This window comes from Lolium perenne, chromosome 2 (assembly GCF_019359855.2).
Source record: "Lolium perenne isolate Kyuss_39 chromosome 2, Kyuss_2.0, whole genome shotgun sequence".
NCBI lineage: Eukaryota > Viridiplantae > Streptophyta > Magnoliopsida > Poales > Poaceae > Lolium > Lolium perenne.
In genome coordinates, this window is record NC_067245.2 from 17,807,575 (window position 1) to 17,823,319 (window position 15,745).

The window sequence follows — 15,745 nt, forward strand, 5'->3', positions numbered from 1 at the left end:
ATTGCGAGTGGATGGAGTTGCAAAATACAGGACCTCCAGACTTGTCGAGAACCTGGACCATGAACTTTGACGGGTCCAAAAGACTAGAAGGAGTCGGCGCAGAGTAGTACTCATATCACCTGAAGGCGATAAGTTAAAGTACATCCTTCGGATGACGTTCCCTAACGCATCTAACAATGAAGCAGAATATGAGGCTCTCATACACGGGATGAAGATGGCGAAAGCCTGCGGTGCAACTCGACTAAAAATCTTTGGCGACTCACAGTTGGTGGCTCAGCAAGTTATGAACCAATGTGACGCAGTCAATGATAGCATGATGGCATACAAGGAGGTGTACAACGAGCTCGAGAAGTTGTTCGATGGATGCGAAGTAAATCATATTAGCAGATTGAGCAACGACGAAGCCGACGTTCTTGCAAACATCGGGTCGCAATGCCTTGCAGTCCCGCAGTGTATTCTGGGAAGAGATAACAGAGAGGTCCACTAAATCAACAAAATCAAAAAAGAAGGAGAAGAAACCCTCGGGGGCTACCAAGGAAAAGCAAGAAGAAGAAGAAGAAGATCAGGACCTGGTCATGATGATACAGACACCGTGGATGCAGCCGTACATATCATACATCCTCAGGAAAGAAATACCCGACGATCCAGTTGAGGCAAGGCGAGTAATTCGACGCTCCAAAGCTTTCACGGTGGTCAAAGGAGAACTGTATAAGCGAAGTATTTCAGGCGTCTTGCAAAGGTGTGTTACACCCGAAGAAGGAAGAATAATTCTGAAGGACGTACACGAAGGAATATGTGGCCACCACGCGAGTAGTCGAGCTATTGCAGCCAAGGTCTTTCGGGCAGGATTCTACTGGTTGACAGCAATCGAGGACGCCAAGGACATAGTAAGAACTTGCGATGCGTGTCAAAGGTTTGCCGCAAAACCTCACTCTCCAGCAGCAGAGCTAGCACCAATACCATTGTCATGGCCCTTTGCTCAATGGGGACTTGATATGGTAGGCAAGTTACACAAATCCTGGCCAGGAGGAAAGGAGTATATGCTAGTAGCTGTCGATAAATTTACAAAGTGGATAGAAGCGAAGCCGATAAATTCACCAGACGGAGCATCCGCAGTAAAATTCATAAAAGGCCTCGTTTTCAGATTTGGAGTGCCCCACAAAGCATCGTCACGTACAACGGCAGTAACTTCACATCCCACGAATTCAAAGATTATTGCGAAGAGGTGGGTATCAAGTTGCACTTTGCGTCAGTTGCACATCCTCAAACCAATGGGCAAGTCGAGAAAGCCAATGGTATAATCTGCAATGGCATCAAGAAACGCTTGTTAGGACCACTGGAAAAAGCTCGACATACCTGGCCAGAAGAACTACCAAGTGTTTTGTGGAGCATCCGAACAACACCAAACACAGCAACACAGGAAACTCCGTTTTTCTTCGTTCATGGAGCAGAAGCAGTACTACCAATCGAGATAGAGCACAACTCTCCACGTGTCGTCGAATATGACGAAGAAGTGTCGAGAAAAGCACTAGAAGACGACGTGGACGCACTTGATGAAGCCCGAGACGAAGTATTGTCTCGGGTAACCAAATACCAACAGGACTTGAAGAATTACCACAGTCGACGTTTGCGGCCAAGATCTTTTCGTGGGAGACCTAGTTCTTCGGCTCACGCAAAAAAGTCATGAAAAACTCGAGTCACCATGGCTTGGCCCTTACATTGTCACGGAAGTAATCGGAGGAGGAGCATACAGGATAAAGGCCAAGCAGACAGGGGGTGGAGGAGCCAAACCCCTGGAACGTGGCGCAACTCAGGCGGTTCTACGCCTAGAGTCGAAATATAGTCCTTGTAAAACTTCAATATACTGAAACGCCCGCGAGTTTTCAGACGCACTCTTTTCCTTTTTCGGGGCACCGAGTGGGGCCGGAGAAGGTTTTTAATGAGGCGGGCTCGCGGTGCTACAATATAATAAAGATAGTGTCAATATACCTTTCTCTTTATCGACATGTTCAAAGTCTTCGCTCCGACGAATTTCAATATAGTCCATCAAAAAAGAAAAAACCTTGCCTTGGTATTAAAATACCTCGTGAGTCAGTACAAAATAGTACTCAATAAAGAAGCTCGGGGGCTCATATTCGCCATAAATATATAAATGCCTTGGTTCAAAACCTCGCAAATATATAAATACAGTACAGAGTCACCGATACACACGGGGCTAGACGAACAGAGAAATATAATGATTGCTTTACAATATAGTCATGGATTACAAAGAAGAAGTATCTACAAGAGGAAAATAACTAGTCTTGATTTAATATGTCATCAAGAGTAACTCTGTTTTCTTCAGGAGCAGCACCAAGAAAATCGGCATAATGGCCATCGGTAAAAAAGTCGGCGTCCATCCGAAGAAGGTCCTCAATCATTTCTTCGGCTATAGGCGTAACCTTCGTGTTAATCCTGTCAACACCAACTCTTCGACGTTGTACCTTTTGATGAACTTTTGCGACAACTTGGGTAAGGTCAAGATTTGAGTGGCAGATCTGGAGCATGATAAGAGCAAATCTGGCGCCAGCTACCAGTTGAGCTTTGACAAAATCATGGATACTGCGAGCATCCTTGAATCTTTCCATCAATTCAGGGAGAGTTTTTGGTTGGACGTTCCGAGGAAACATGGAGTTGTAAACCATGGACAAGGTCTTGGTACAGAAGTCAAGGAAATCGCGAGTTTGAGAGGTGCGATCTTGGAATCTGACAATTTGTCGGGTCCTCTCTGGGGTAGCCCAAAACAAAGAACCATGGTCCAGGGAAAGGTTAACAAGGAGGTTCGTCCTAGCATTTACCCTCTCTTCCTCGGCAGCAGCATCAGTAAAGGAACCTATCAAAACAACGAAGGGGAAACCTTTAAGAGACATAGCATGAGGATGAAAGATATCGGAGGATGAAGCAAGCATACCCGACATATCTGCACTGGCTTCATTCATTAATTCGAGCATGAAATTCTCTCGAGTGGTTGCCTTTTCAGCCTCGGAAGCAGCAATTTCCTTAGCAGCCACGGCCTCGCGAGCTTGTTGAAGAGCAACTTTCTCGGCTTCAGATGACTTACGAGATTGCTCCATCATCACAAGTGTTTGCTTCTTCGCATACTGAAGCTGCTGTCGAAGCTCATCCAGTTCTTGCGACAAGGTATCGTCGACAGGTGCAGTATCAGCAAAAGTTCTCCTCGCGCGAGAAGAAGGCGAAACATCGGAAGGAGCGGAAGATGGAGTATAGTTATCAGATATCAACTGAAATTTAAACAAGACAACATCAAACAACAAGCAAAGATAGAGTTTTCATTGATCTCTCGGAATAATTACAAAGGCATTACAGTGGAGCTAAGGAAGTACGTGTCGCCAAATGGCTACTTTGGCGACAAGAGCAAAAGAAACATAGAAAGAAAAATAAAGAGGCATGCAACTAGACCTCCGGCCTTGATGAGCTAGGAGTCGACGCTGGCTTGATCCCGAGATAGGCCAAGATCTTCTTCGTGTTGGGCTTGGCTGCCTTAATCAACGACCTCCATCTTGATTGCTCTATCTGCTCGGTGTCGCCAACTTTCATCCAGTCAATAGTCTGTCGACTGTCAGCAACCAACGCGACAGTGTTCTCAACGGCAACCTTCATATTCTCTTGGCGCATCTTCAGTCCAAGGTCTTCCGGTGTATTGAACATCTTGGCAAGGTTGAGGAAAGTCGCAGGCTCCTCTTTCTTCAGGAAGAAGTAGGGGAACAATGCCGACAACACTGCGCTAGCATTCGACACACCTTCACGAATCTCGGATCCATGAAGCTCCAGATAGGAAAGTGCGTCAAGGATAGGGTCATTGACAGGATTCGTCAGATCAAAATCCTGGTTTGTTTGGGCTGTCAAGGAAACAAAGCATTAGTGAAAAGACAAGAAACAACGATTCTCATAAAAATAGAAGGGATCAGCAAAATTACTGAAAGTGCGGCGACTACGAGTTTCGGGCGCTTGAGGATTCCTTCTTCACGAGAAGCTTGCGCAGCTTTGTGCTCATCCAAGGCAGCTGTAGCATCCTCAAGTTTTTTCTGCAGTTCCTCGACACCAGCAGCTTTCGCCTTGGCTTCATCAGCTTCGGCCTTGGCTTTGCTAGTAGCGAGTTCGGCTTTCTTGCGAGCCGCCTCACTTTGCTCAAGTTTTCGAGCAAGTGCGTTGGCGCGTTCGTTGGCCTCTGCAAGTTTCTCTGTCGAGATATGGAAAAGAGAGAGAAGAAAGATCAAAATCGCGAAAAGCAACAGGAGTAAAAAATCAAGGAAAAACAGCAAGTATAAAAGTCGTTACCTTCGACTCTATTAGCATATTCACGGTATCCAATAAATTGGGAACCGATGCGGAGAAGATCTTTGATCATAGGCTGTTCAAGGTGAACACATCAAGAGAAACATCGGCATGAAAAAAGAGAAAAGGTGTGAAAAAACAAAATAAGGAAACTATAGATGTCGACAAGCTTACATCATCTAAGAGCAGAGTCGACGAACTGCCCAACTGAGGGGCAGGTTCAACAATCTTTTCAACCCTTGTCCTTTTTGGTGAAGGAGCAAGGGGGCTTGATGGTGGAGTAGTAGTGACGACGTTTTGTTGAGGAGGCGAGGTTTCTTCTCCTTCAACTAGCGTGTCTGAAGCAAGTACAGTACGTGACGTGCTTGTCCGAGGAGCCACGTCAGTAGTTGGTACTTCTTCCTCATCATCACTGTTGATCAAAAAATCGGCAGCATAAAAAGCAAGACAAGATAAATATTTCGAGTAAAAAAAAAAAAAAAAAAAAGGGGGAGAAATAAAGACGACTTACGAGCTGACGAGGGATTCAACATAAGGATCGTAAGCTGCCTTCGGATGAGAAGGAACAACTTCTTCAGCCTTAGAAGTGCCAGAATCCTCGGCATCAGTCCTTTTCCTTTTGTTCCTTGGAGAAACAGCAGGAGGAAGGGATTGCGTCGACTCACTGGCTTCAGACTCAACTTCTTTTTCGTGAGAAGCCGCAGATTTGTGAGAACCCGCGACTTCACTTTCAGGAATAGAAGAACCTTGAGTATCTTCGGCAACGATGGCCTGTTCTTCGACTTCTCCATCCTCAGGAAGAGGAGGAAGGGAAGACATAGTAGGATGGTTCTGCAAGAAAATAGCGACAAAAGAAAATTAGCGAGATACCAATACAATGAGATGCAAGGAAAAGTTTAGAACAAGACAAAAACTCGAGAAGACAAAATACCTCGGGAAGAGGATTGGAAGCACTGTATGGTTCTACTCGACAAGAGGAGGGAATAGGATCCTTCTTGGCTAGTCGAGAAACTCTTCGAACCAATTTCTCCAAGTCCTTTACAGAAAGATCGTTGGAGATTCTGTTGGCGTCGTTTTTGCCAGAGTACGTCCAAAGGGGATTTTTGCGAGCCTGAAGAGGCTGCACTCTAATCCTAAGGAAGTAGGCAGTGATTTGAACACCAGACAGCTCTTTGCCTCGAGTGTTTTGAAGCTGATGAATACGAGACATGAGTGCCTCTGTCGCCTTTTTCTCTTCCTCAGAAGCTTCGGCATCCCAGGAGCGGCGGCGCTGAATTCTGGCACTTCCGTCGAAAGGAACTATGTTGTGTTCAACGGAGTTGGCGCTTTCTTCGTGAATGTAGAGCCACTTTTTGCGCCATCCTTGGACAGAATCAGGAAATTTGACGTCGAAATAATCGACATCAGTACGAACACAGATAACAACGCCACCTATGTTATAAGTGACGTTGTGGGAGCCATTGCGGCGGAGGCAGAAAATGCGTTTCCACAGAGCCCAATTGGGAGGGATTCCGAGGAAGCATTCGCAAAGTGTGATGAAAATAGAAATGTGAAGGATGGAATTGGGGGTCAACTGGTGCAGTTGAATCCCATAAACGAAAAGAAGGCCGCGGAGGAAATCGTTAATTGGGGTCGAAAGACCACGGATAAGGTGATCAACAAAACTAACCCGGTACTCCATTGGAGGCTTGGGGTAGCTTTCTTCGCTGGGAAAGCGGATGGCGTCTTCCTTCTTCATGAGGCCAAGCCTCTTCAGCATGTTGATGTCCTGGTTGGAGATTTTAGATCTCTCCCACTCAAGATCCTCGGCGGCCATCTTGGATTCCGGAGTACTGTGGCGAGTGAGTCGCGTGCGCGGTGGCATCAACGGCAATGGGCAGAGCAATGCTCGTGAGTGCGGATGATCAGAGAGAGTTGGGCGCAGGGGAAGCTTTTGCGAAGAGGAACAGATGAGCGGCGCAAGCGAGGGGATGAACGGAGGTTGAAGAAAGGTTTATATAAGAATCGGGTGAAGCAGTGCGCCGTTGGATGAAGAAATCGTGTGGTGAAAAAAGATCTCCTAGATACAAGGGTAAAAAGGTATTTTTACTAAGATAGGCGTTACCGTACGTGCGCCAGAAAAAGCGGAGGACGTGTGTCCCCCACTTGCACGACGTGTCAACGTGGTGGAAGCAATGGACCCACAGGGCAGAAAAATCACGACTATTCAACAGGGATGAAGTAAATTTGGTTAAGGGAAGCATGTCGACAAGGAAAATAAAAGAAGATTGGCGACAGGGAGAATTATTAAATAATTCGGGAGCCTTTGATCAAATACAAGTTTTTGCCCAAATGCTCGGGGGCTACTTCGACAAAAAGTAAAATTTCGAGTATGGCAATATAGAAATTGCGGGAGCCTACAACCAAGCACAAGTCCTTGGCTGTTGCCTCGGGGGCTACTCCCATCGGGAGCGCTGTTCGCGCACCCGAGAGATAAAAAAAGAAGAAGAAAGAGATCATATTGGGAAAAAAAATGACAATATAGCGACAAGGTGGACTAAAATGTTGAGCCTACAACCAAGCACACGTTCTTGGTTGTAGCCTCGGGGGCTACTCCCATCGGGAACGCTGTTCGCGTGCCCGATGAAATTAACAAAGGAAAAATAGAAAAGCAAGAGAGTATATTTCGAGTTATAATTAACTCTACATATACTCCCATCGGGAGAACAATATAAGTCAAAATTGACTCGATAAAATGTGCCATTCCAACAGCCGGAAAAGCACTCGACAATATATTCTCAGAACGCCGAAGTTGCGATCAATTTCTGAATGCCGCAAATTTGCGAAGGTAAGACCCCAGATCCGTTCTGCTGGGCGTGGCATCGCCAAAGACTGCGCTCTGCTACCTTTATCCGTATCAACAGATACGAAGAAAAATCCTAACGGACGCGTTAGGTACCCGATAAATTTGACTGGGACTCGACAGAATGGTAAGACCTTAAGCGGCACCTGTCGAAGTTTACACCAGTATCCCGAGATCATGTCCAGGGACGTGATCTTGAAGTAGGTTTTTGCGGATTGCCACTAGAGCAGTTAACTAGTACCTGATCCGTCAGATGAACTAGCCCCAACTACCATTATCCCTGTACAATATAGAATTTTATGTGAAGAAATATAAAAAAGTTGAAGCTTTTGAATAAAAATAAACAGTGGAGATTTTACCTGATTCTACGATTCAAGCAAAATCTCGGGGGCTACTGACATAGGCATCCCAAATGGGCCTGCCGAAGATAGTACCCGGGGTTTACTGAAGGCCCACTACCCGAAGAATAAGAAGATTCGGGAGCCCAAGATATATCAAGGAAAGTCAAGAGTTGTAATAGGAAGTGTTATCTGTAATCTGGCGGGATGAGTTAGAAACCGTCCCGGACTCTGTAACTTGTATAGCACGAATCCCTCGGCTCCACCTCCTATATAAAGGGGGAGTCGAGGGACGAGGAAATAATCGAATCATTGTCTACAAACCCTAGTTTTCATAATCGTCGAGTACTTTTCGGCTGAAACCTTCGAGATCTACTTACCCTCTACTTCCAACTAAACCCTAGCCTACAATCCATAGGCATTGACAAGTTGATACCTTGTCACTTGATTTGTCGTTCCCCAGTCTATTGCTAGCCTTCACTTGTACTGAGCGGGAACGCTGCTCGTGCTTCCAAACCCCTGAAAACCAAGTTGTTCCAAAGTGTCCACCATAAATACCTATGCATGGCATTTCAAACCATTCCAAGTAAATTCTCATGCGTTACCTTTAAACCTTCAAAATGCTTCTCAATTTGTGTTAATGTTTTATAGCTCATGAGGAAGTATGTGGTGTTTATCTTTCAACCTTGTCATTTACTTTTGACAGAATTTCATAATAAGAGCTGGCAACGGGGTGCCCAACCCCAATTAATAACTTCATTAATAATTCTCTTCACATGTTTTGCTCTGATTCATCAGTAAGCAACTTAATTTTGCAAATAGACACTCCTCCATGGTATGAGATTGATGGAAGGCACCCGAGGATTCGGTTAGCCATGGCTTGTGTAAGCAAAGGTTGGGGGGAGTGTCACTCATAATAAAAACTAAAATACGTGTGTAAACAAAAGAGAAGAGGGATGATCTACCTTGCTGGTAGAAATAACATCCTTCATGGGAGCCGCTCTTGAAAGTCTGGTTGGCGAGGTAGTTGGTGTACCCATTACCATTCGTTGACAACAACAAACACCTCTCAAAATAATTTTTCTCCTGTTTTAAAAATGAAAAGCTCTAGCGCATGTTAATCCCTGCTTCCCTCTGCGAAGGGTCAATCTTTTACTTTCATGTTGTGTCACCATCCTTTCTTTGAGCACTTTCTTGAGAGCACAACTGTCATTCTTAGTATAATATGCTTGTCCCAAAATGTGATTGATTGTGGTATAACTTTGATGCTTTTATCTTTGACAATCTCTATTTCTAGTCTTTCCATGAACTTCAGAGGTGTCTGAGCATTTATGTTTTGCTATTCAAATACGGGCAAGCGAGATACCACTTTATCATATCCTTTTATGAGCATTGCAGTCCTGCTGATAGACATGATTCATGATGCTTATTATTAATTTGTTGGTATCTTTCCATGATTGACATAGCTATTAGATGATCTTATTCGCATGTATCTTATTATGAATTGCCTAAGTACTTGTCCATATCATGAGAATATTTACATCATATGAACAAATGTGTTCGTGAAAGTTCTTTTATCACACTCAGTTGTTAACTGAATTGCTTGAGGACAAGCAATAAGCTAAGCTTGGGGGGAGTTGATACGTCCAAAACGTATCTACTTTCCCGAACACTTTTGCTATTGTTTTGCCTCTAATTTGTGTATTTTGGATACAACTAACACGGACTAACGCTGTTTTCAGCAGAATTGCTCTGGTGTCTCGTTTTTGTGCAGAAATGCAACTTTCGAGAAAATCCTCGAAATTTATACCAAAGGGCCTATTTTACCAGAAGAATCACGGAGCCAAAAGGGCAGGCCTGGGGGAGGCCCAGGGCCCCCAGACGCTAGGCCGGCGCGGCCTGGAGGGGGGGCGCGCTGCCCTAGCGTGTGCCCCCCTCGGCTGCCCTCTGACGCCCTCCTCTGGACTACTTAAAGGTTTCGATCTAAAAACGCGAGAAGAGAAGTCGAAGTCGCCAGAAACCCTCCAGAACGCCGCCACATCGCGGAACTCCGTCTCGGGACCAAAAACTCCGTTCTGGCACTCCGTCGGGACGGGGAATTGGAGGAGACCATCGCCATCATTACCACCGACGCCTCTCCATCGACCAGCAATGTTTCCCCCATCCATGTGTGAGTAATTCCCCCGCTGTAGGCTGAAGGGGATGGTAGGGATTGGATGAGATTGGTCATGTAATAGCATAAGATTGTTAGGGCATAGTGCCTAGTGTCCGTAATTGGTACTTTGATGATATTGTTGCAACTTGTTATGCTTAATGCTTGTCACTAGGGCCCGAGTGCTATGATCTCAGATCTGAACATGTTATTGTTTCATGATGATATGCATTGTTTTATGATCTTACCTGCAAGTTGTATACACATGTCGCTGTCCGGAACCCGAGGCCCCGAAGTGACAGAAATCGGGACAACTGGAGGGGAAGGCGGTGATGTGAGGATCACATGTGTTCACGGAGTGTTAATGCTTTGCTCCGGTACATTATTAAAAGGAGTACCTTAATATCCAGTAGATTCCCTAGAGGCCCGGCTGCCACCGGCTGGTAGGACAAAAGATGTTGTTCAAGTTTCTCATTGCGAGCACGTACGACTATATACGGAACACATGCCTATGGATTGCTTAGTACTTGGACACCGTTTTATTATTATCTGCAAATGCCCTGCTTTGATTGTTACATGAGTTTCTCTCATCCATGCAACGCCCGTCATCCATCCCTGTGCCTACAGTATTTTAATCCTGCTGTTTCATCGTAATCACTACCGCTGTCTTTGTTACTCGTCGCTGTTATTTCACTATCGCTATCGCTATAAAACTGTTACTACTGATAAACTCTTGCGAGCAAGTCTGTTTCCAGGTGCAGCTGAATTGACAACTCCGCTGTTAAGGCTTTCAAGTATTCTTTGTCTCCCCTTGTGTCGAATCAATAAATTGGGTTTTACTTCCCACGAAGACTGTTGCGATCCCCTATACTTGTGGGTTATCAAGACTATTTTCTGGCGCCGTTGCCGGGGAGCATAGCTTTATTTGGAAGTTCACTTGGATTGATATTGTTCGCTACAAATTCTCCATCATGGGTAAATCTCGCGATCCTAAAGTCGCCATATTACCATCCACTACAAGAAAAGGTACAACTCTGAGTACCTCTGCTGCTCTTGATTCACCATCTGTGATAAGTCAACTTGTTTCACCACCACAAGCTTCACTTGCTGGTACTTCTGCTGAATCTGAAAATTCTCATAATACTGATGATGTTTCTGCTGTGTTTGATGATAGTGGTTCATTGAGATCTTTTCTAGATGCTACAATTGCTAGGTCTAGACAAATTGAAAATACTGAAACTCCTAATGCTACTACACCTGTTAATTCACCCGAGTGTGTTGATTATTCTAGTGATGATCCTGATGAGGATTATGTAGAGCTTAATGAATATTTTATTGATAAATGCAATGCTATTACTGATGCAAGAAAAATTAAAAAGTTTCTCGCACAACATACTGTTAGATATAAGCTGTCTCCTGATCCTAAATTTGTCACATCTCCTATATGCATTAAGGATAAAGATTATGATTTTTCTCTTGATCTATCTCATATAGCTATTGTTGAGAAAACACCCTTTTGTGGTACTGAAAAAGAAAGTGCTGTAGAACATATGAATGAACTTTCTTCTATGATTAGTTTGTTTTCTGATGATGTCAAGTTGCGTACTTATTTTGTTGCTAAAATTTTTCCTTTCTCATTAAAGGATGATGCTAAAACTTGGTATAATAGTTTGCCTCCTGGTTCTATTAATAGTCCAGGTGATTTGTACACTAGAATTAGTTTGCGGATAGTCCCTTTGCATGTGGTGTTCATAGGTATGCGGCCTTCTGTGTCCTATTCTCATTTGGTCTCACAAGAATAGTATCATATGAGGCTGGACCTCCGTATGTTTGTGCTCATTGAAATTGTTTCTTCTTTTTGCAGTGCTCCAAGTTGATGATGGGTGGAACTGGCATGGTCTTTAGCGAGGACACTTCCAACACAGCAGCTGGAGAAGGCAGCTTGGCCAAGAGGCCTAGGGGAGGCATGTGAAAAGGTTGGCCATTTCCATGACAACATCGGACTAACCCACCTTGCCAAAGTGGTGTTGTCTCCGAAGTCGTAAATGCTGCCAATTCCCACAGGCTTCCCCCTACCTTGGTAGAGTCCCAGGACGATCATCCTGAAGACGAACACCGGCTGCTCTGGATGGTGAAGCTGGGGGATGTCAAAGGCACTATCTACCTAAATTAGGGCTGGCCTGGATTTGACATTGCCCATCAAATCAAGATAGGCTACTTCTTGACCTTCAAGGTGCCTAGGGAGACGTCTTCAAGGTCACCATCTCCGACTACACCATGATGGAGGTGGTACAAAAGTGCCCGCAACATCATCCATCCCTTGCCATGATCGACGAGTGAAGTCTCTGCCTGTTTTATGTCTCGTAATATGGTTAAGTCCATCATGAACTATGTCTTCTCTGTGTTGAACAACGTGTGCTATGTGGTAGTGAACAATTTCTTCTATGTTGTGTTGAAGAATGTTTGATGTGTGGTACTGACAAACGTCTGCTATGTTGATGCCAAAAAGGGTTGGTATTCTCACCATTTGGGAAAGAGTTAGTCACATTTCTCGTCCCGCACATAACCAACCACGGTGTTATGTTTCTTCCAAGCGCAAAACAGCCTACCAATCGAACCACCTCTTCATTTCCCACTTAAGATAAGTAAAATTGCTAGCATCCAAACAAAATGATAAAGTTGGCCCGAGCCTCGTTTTTACTCATGTGATAGATGTTGGGCCAAGTTATATGCGAGGGGACGAAACTGAGAGAAACCCGCTGCGAGCAACCAATCAGGCTCTTGGTGTCATGTCTCACGTTATTGATGTTGCTTCGTTCATTACTTTGCTGAATTTGTTTTTGTAAGCACTCGTTTTCACACAATTAGTTGTATGCGTGAAGTATACTGACTCGTTTTCTATGCGAATGCAATGCGTCATATATACTGATGCTTTTGTAAGCATTCATTTTCAATCTCAATAGAACTTACTAATCATTTGAACTAGTTTTGTGGGAATCATTTTGTGACCACACATTGCCTTCTAAAAATAGATGATCAGACAACGCATTCTTTTTTTTTCTTGATGAACAATGGCTTTCTATTTTTCTTATGACCGTACGGTGCCATCTAAAAATAGAATTCTCACCGCATAGTGCCTTCTAATTTTCCCCCACCGCATAGTGCCTTCTAAAAATAGATCACAGCATGGAATTCATTTCTTTCTTATCACCGCATAATGCCTTCTATTTTTTCCTGACCGAATAGTGCATTCTATTTTTTCCTGACCGCATAGTGCCTTCTGAAAATAGATGACCGCACACTAAGTATTTTTTCTCACCGCTTAGTTCCTTCTAATTTTATTCTGACCGCATAGTGCATTCTAAAAATAGATAACAACATGCCTTGTAATTTTTTCTGACCGCATAGTATCATCTAATAATAGATGACCGCACAATTCCTTCTAATTATTTCTCACCGCACAATGCCTTCCAATTTTTTCTGACCGCATAGTGTCTTCTAATATTAGAGCATTTTTCCACTATAAATATGTCTACTCGTTACTGTATCTCATCACTTCATCATATCTTTTGCTGGTTTTTGTTCCTTGTGCTCCTTGTAAGTTTTTGGTTTGTTCTTCTATTTTTATAAATTTCAATGAACTATCTATATGATCTTTTCCTCTTTAATATGTTTCCTTTTTTTGTGTGGTCTTGTTTTGAAAATTTCACTGATACACTCAAGTTATGGCTGCAAGAACTCCATGCTCCATATGTTGACAGAGTTTTCTGTCAAGATGTTGCTAGAACATTTTGAAGAATATTCTGTATGTCTTTTTTTATAAAAGTTGTCATAATTTCATTTCAAAAATAGTTTCTTTTTGTGTGTAATTCTCTTATTGTTCTTAAAAAAAACTATGCAGATTCTTCCTTGCTGTTACAATGCAAGAATTCAATTTTTATGCCCATCAAAAATTATAAAAGCTGTAGCTAGACGAGCTAGCTACTTGTTGATGACTTCACCACACATCATCTCTTATTGGATGATTGTGGTTCATACTTTGCTATACAAGGACCATATTATAGGTCCTTGTTATCAGCATTTCAAATCACTATTGTAGATACAAACAAATTTTCATGGGATGAAGATAAAGATATCTATAATGTCACCGTTCTATCCGAAATAGATGAGCCGAAATATTGGGTTGGATTCCCTGGTAATTTTATTTGAATTTTTTATTTTATTAATTTTCAATTTTTTTATGTTTTTTCACTACTAATTATGGAACATAATTTTTAACAGAGTGCAATAATCTAGCCGCTGATTGTGAGAAACCTTTCTATAGTACTTACTTCACGGAAGCAACAGATATTTCCCAACAAGAAATGAACAGAATTGTCACTTGCTATAGGAAGTATATGAGGAGTCCGCATTATCCTAACCATGCTCCTAATTTCATTATACATAGGCTTGATAGTGATGAATATGCCAAGTGGGTTAGTTTTTCTTTTTTACAATTATTTGTTATCATTCTTATTTTTTAAATTTTTTTCTAGATTTTTATTGTCATCATTAGTTTTGAGTAATGTTTTTCTTTTCTTTTCGATTTTGTAGGTAGTTCCATTCGAAGCTATAAAAACAAGTTGTTCTACCAAGGAAGGGTGATGCTATTTATGCATGCAATGATTATACTGTCGACAGAACTTACAAAATAATAGATGATGACACTATCATTTTCCGTGAACACTGGTCTGATTTACGGGTGGTCAATAGCTTATTCTTTGGAAACTTATTCATTGCCAAGGTAGTGACAAATGAAAATGTCATATAACTGGATATTTTAATTTTTTAGGAACACAAGGATCTTTTCTCTACATTTTGTAATAATTTTTTATAAATTTTTTTAGATTTGTATTTCATGAAGACTAGTATTTTTTTCCAACTTGTAATAATTGTATTTTTCTTCATTTTAGTAATATGGCAATTGGCTAATTTATTCTTTGATTTCTTTTCTCTTTTCTCCTGGAACTCATTAATTTGTCTCTAATTTACAAATTAAATTCCAATGGGTTTGTTCCACTCATGTTGTTCCTGTCAGATCACATTTCTCTTTATTTATTTGTTGTCCCTTTAATATTTTTTTGTTCTTTCTCAACCCTATGTTTGTTGCTTCACAACCCTAGTATTGTTCCCTTCATATTATAATGTTTGTTCCATGTGATCTCTAAATTTATTCCAACAGGGTATTGTCTTTTGTTCCTCCCAGTCTTGTGGTTTGTTCCTTCACAACCCAAGTTTTTTTTTGTTCGCCTCATGTTGTCATGTTATTCCAAGTAAACCCCAAAGTTGTTCTAACATGTTACAATCTTTTGTTCCTCTTAGGCATGTTGTTTTGTTCCTTCACAACCCTAGTAGTGTTCCCTTCATATTTTTATCATGTTGTTTCATGTAATCCCTACAGTTGTTCCAACATGTGACTGTGATGGTGTCTTGCATTGCACACTAAATTTATACTCCTCTATTTTACTAACTGTAAATTGGATGTGGCTAGTTCTCGATCGACGTAAAACTAACTTATTATTCGGTTAAATTCTTAGCCACCGGATTTTATGTGCATTTCACGTGCAACTGGAAAAAGGGTGCAAATACGTGTTTGTGTAATTCTCATGTGTACGAATCATGATGTATATCTAATATCTCTAAAATCAATCTAAAACTAACATAATTCTCAATTAATTAATGTAGACCTTACAAAGGTAGGTAGACATAATGTGTTCTTATGAATATAGCATTTGGGAGGAGTCAGAGTAACCCTCCAGCAAATATTGCAAAACTTTGGAAAAGTTCAAAGATGCAGGGAAACGTCGAGCTAGCTGCAGGGTGTACAGACTGCTCCGGCCTGTAGCAGGTCGTGTTGTGATCAGAAAGTATCAACGCCCCTTGAGGCTTGAGCAAAGGCACCCAACTTTGTAGCATTGAAGTTGCACTATCTCAAACCATCAACAGGTTGTTAGATTGATCTCCTCCCGATCGAGCCCAACGGCTCGACGGGTCCCTTTGACTCGCGCCCTGATCGGGGGCGTCCAATCCTCATATGGT

General features: G+C 42.5%; 1 long non-coding RNA gene across 2 annotated transcripts; it reads left to right on the forward strand.

Annotated features, from left to right (window-relative positions):
* Window positions 1–13,272: 13,272 nt before the first annotated feature.
* LOC127329781 (uncharacterized) lies at window positions 13,273–14,571 on the forward strand. 2 transcript variants are annotated; one of them, XR_007869009.1, is made up of 4 exons: window positions 13,273–13,472; window positions 13,569–13,862; window positions 13,949–14,142; window positions 14,261–14,571. It is a non-coding gene; the product is annotated as an uncharacterized lncRNA (long non-coding RNA). The 2 variants fall into 2 exon arrangements; XR_011750836.1 differs by having other exon boundaries at window positions 13,273–13,862.
* The last annotated feature ends 1,174 nt before the right edge of the window (window positions 14,572–15,745 follow it).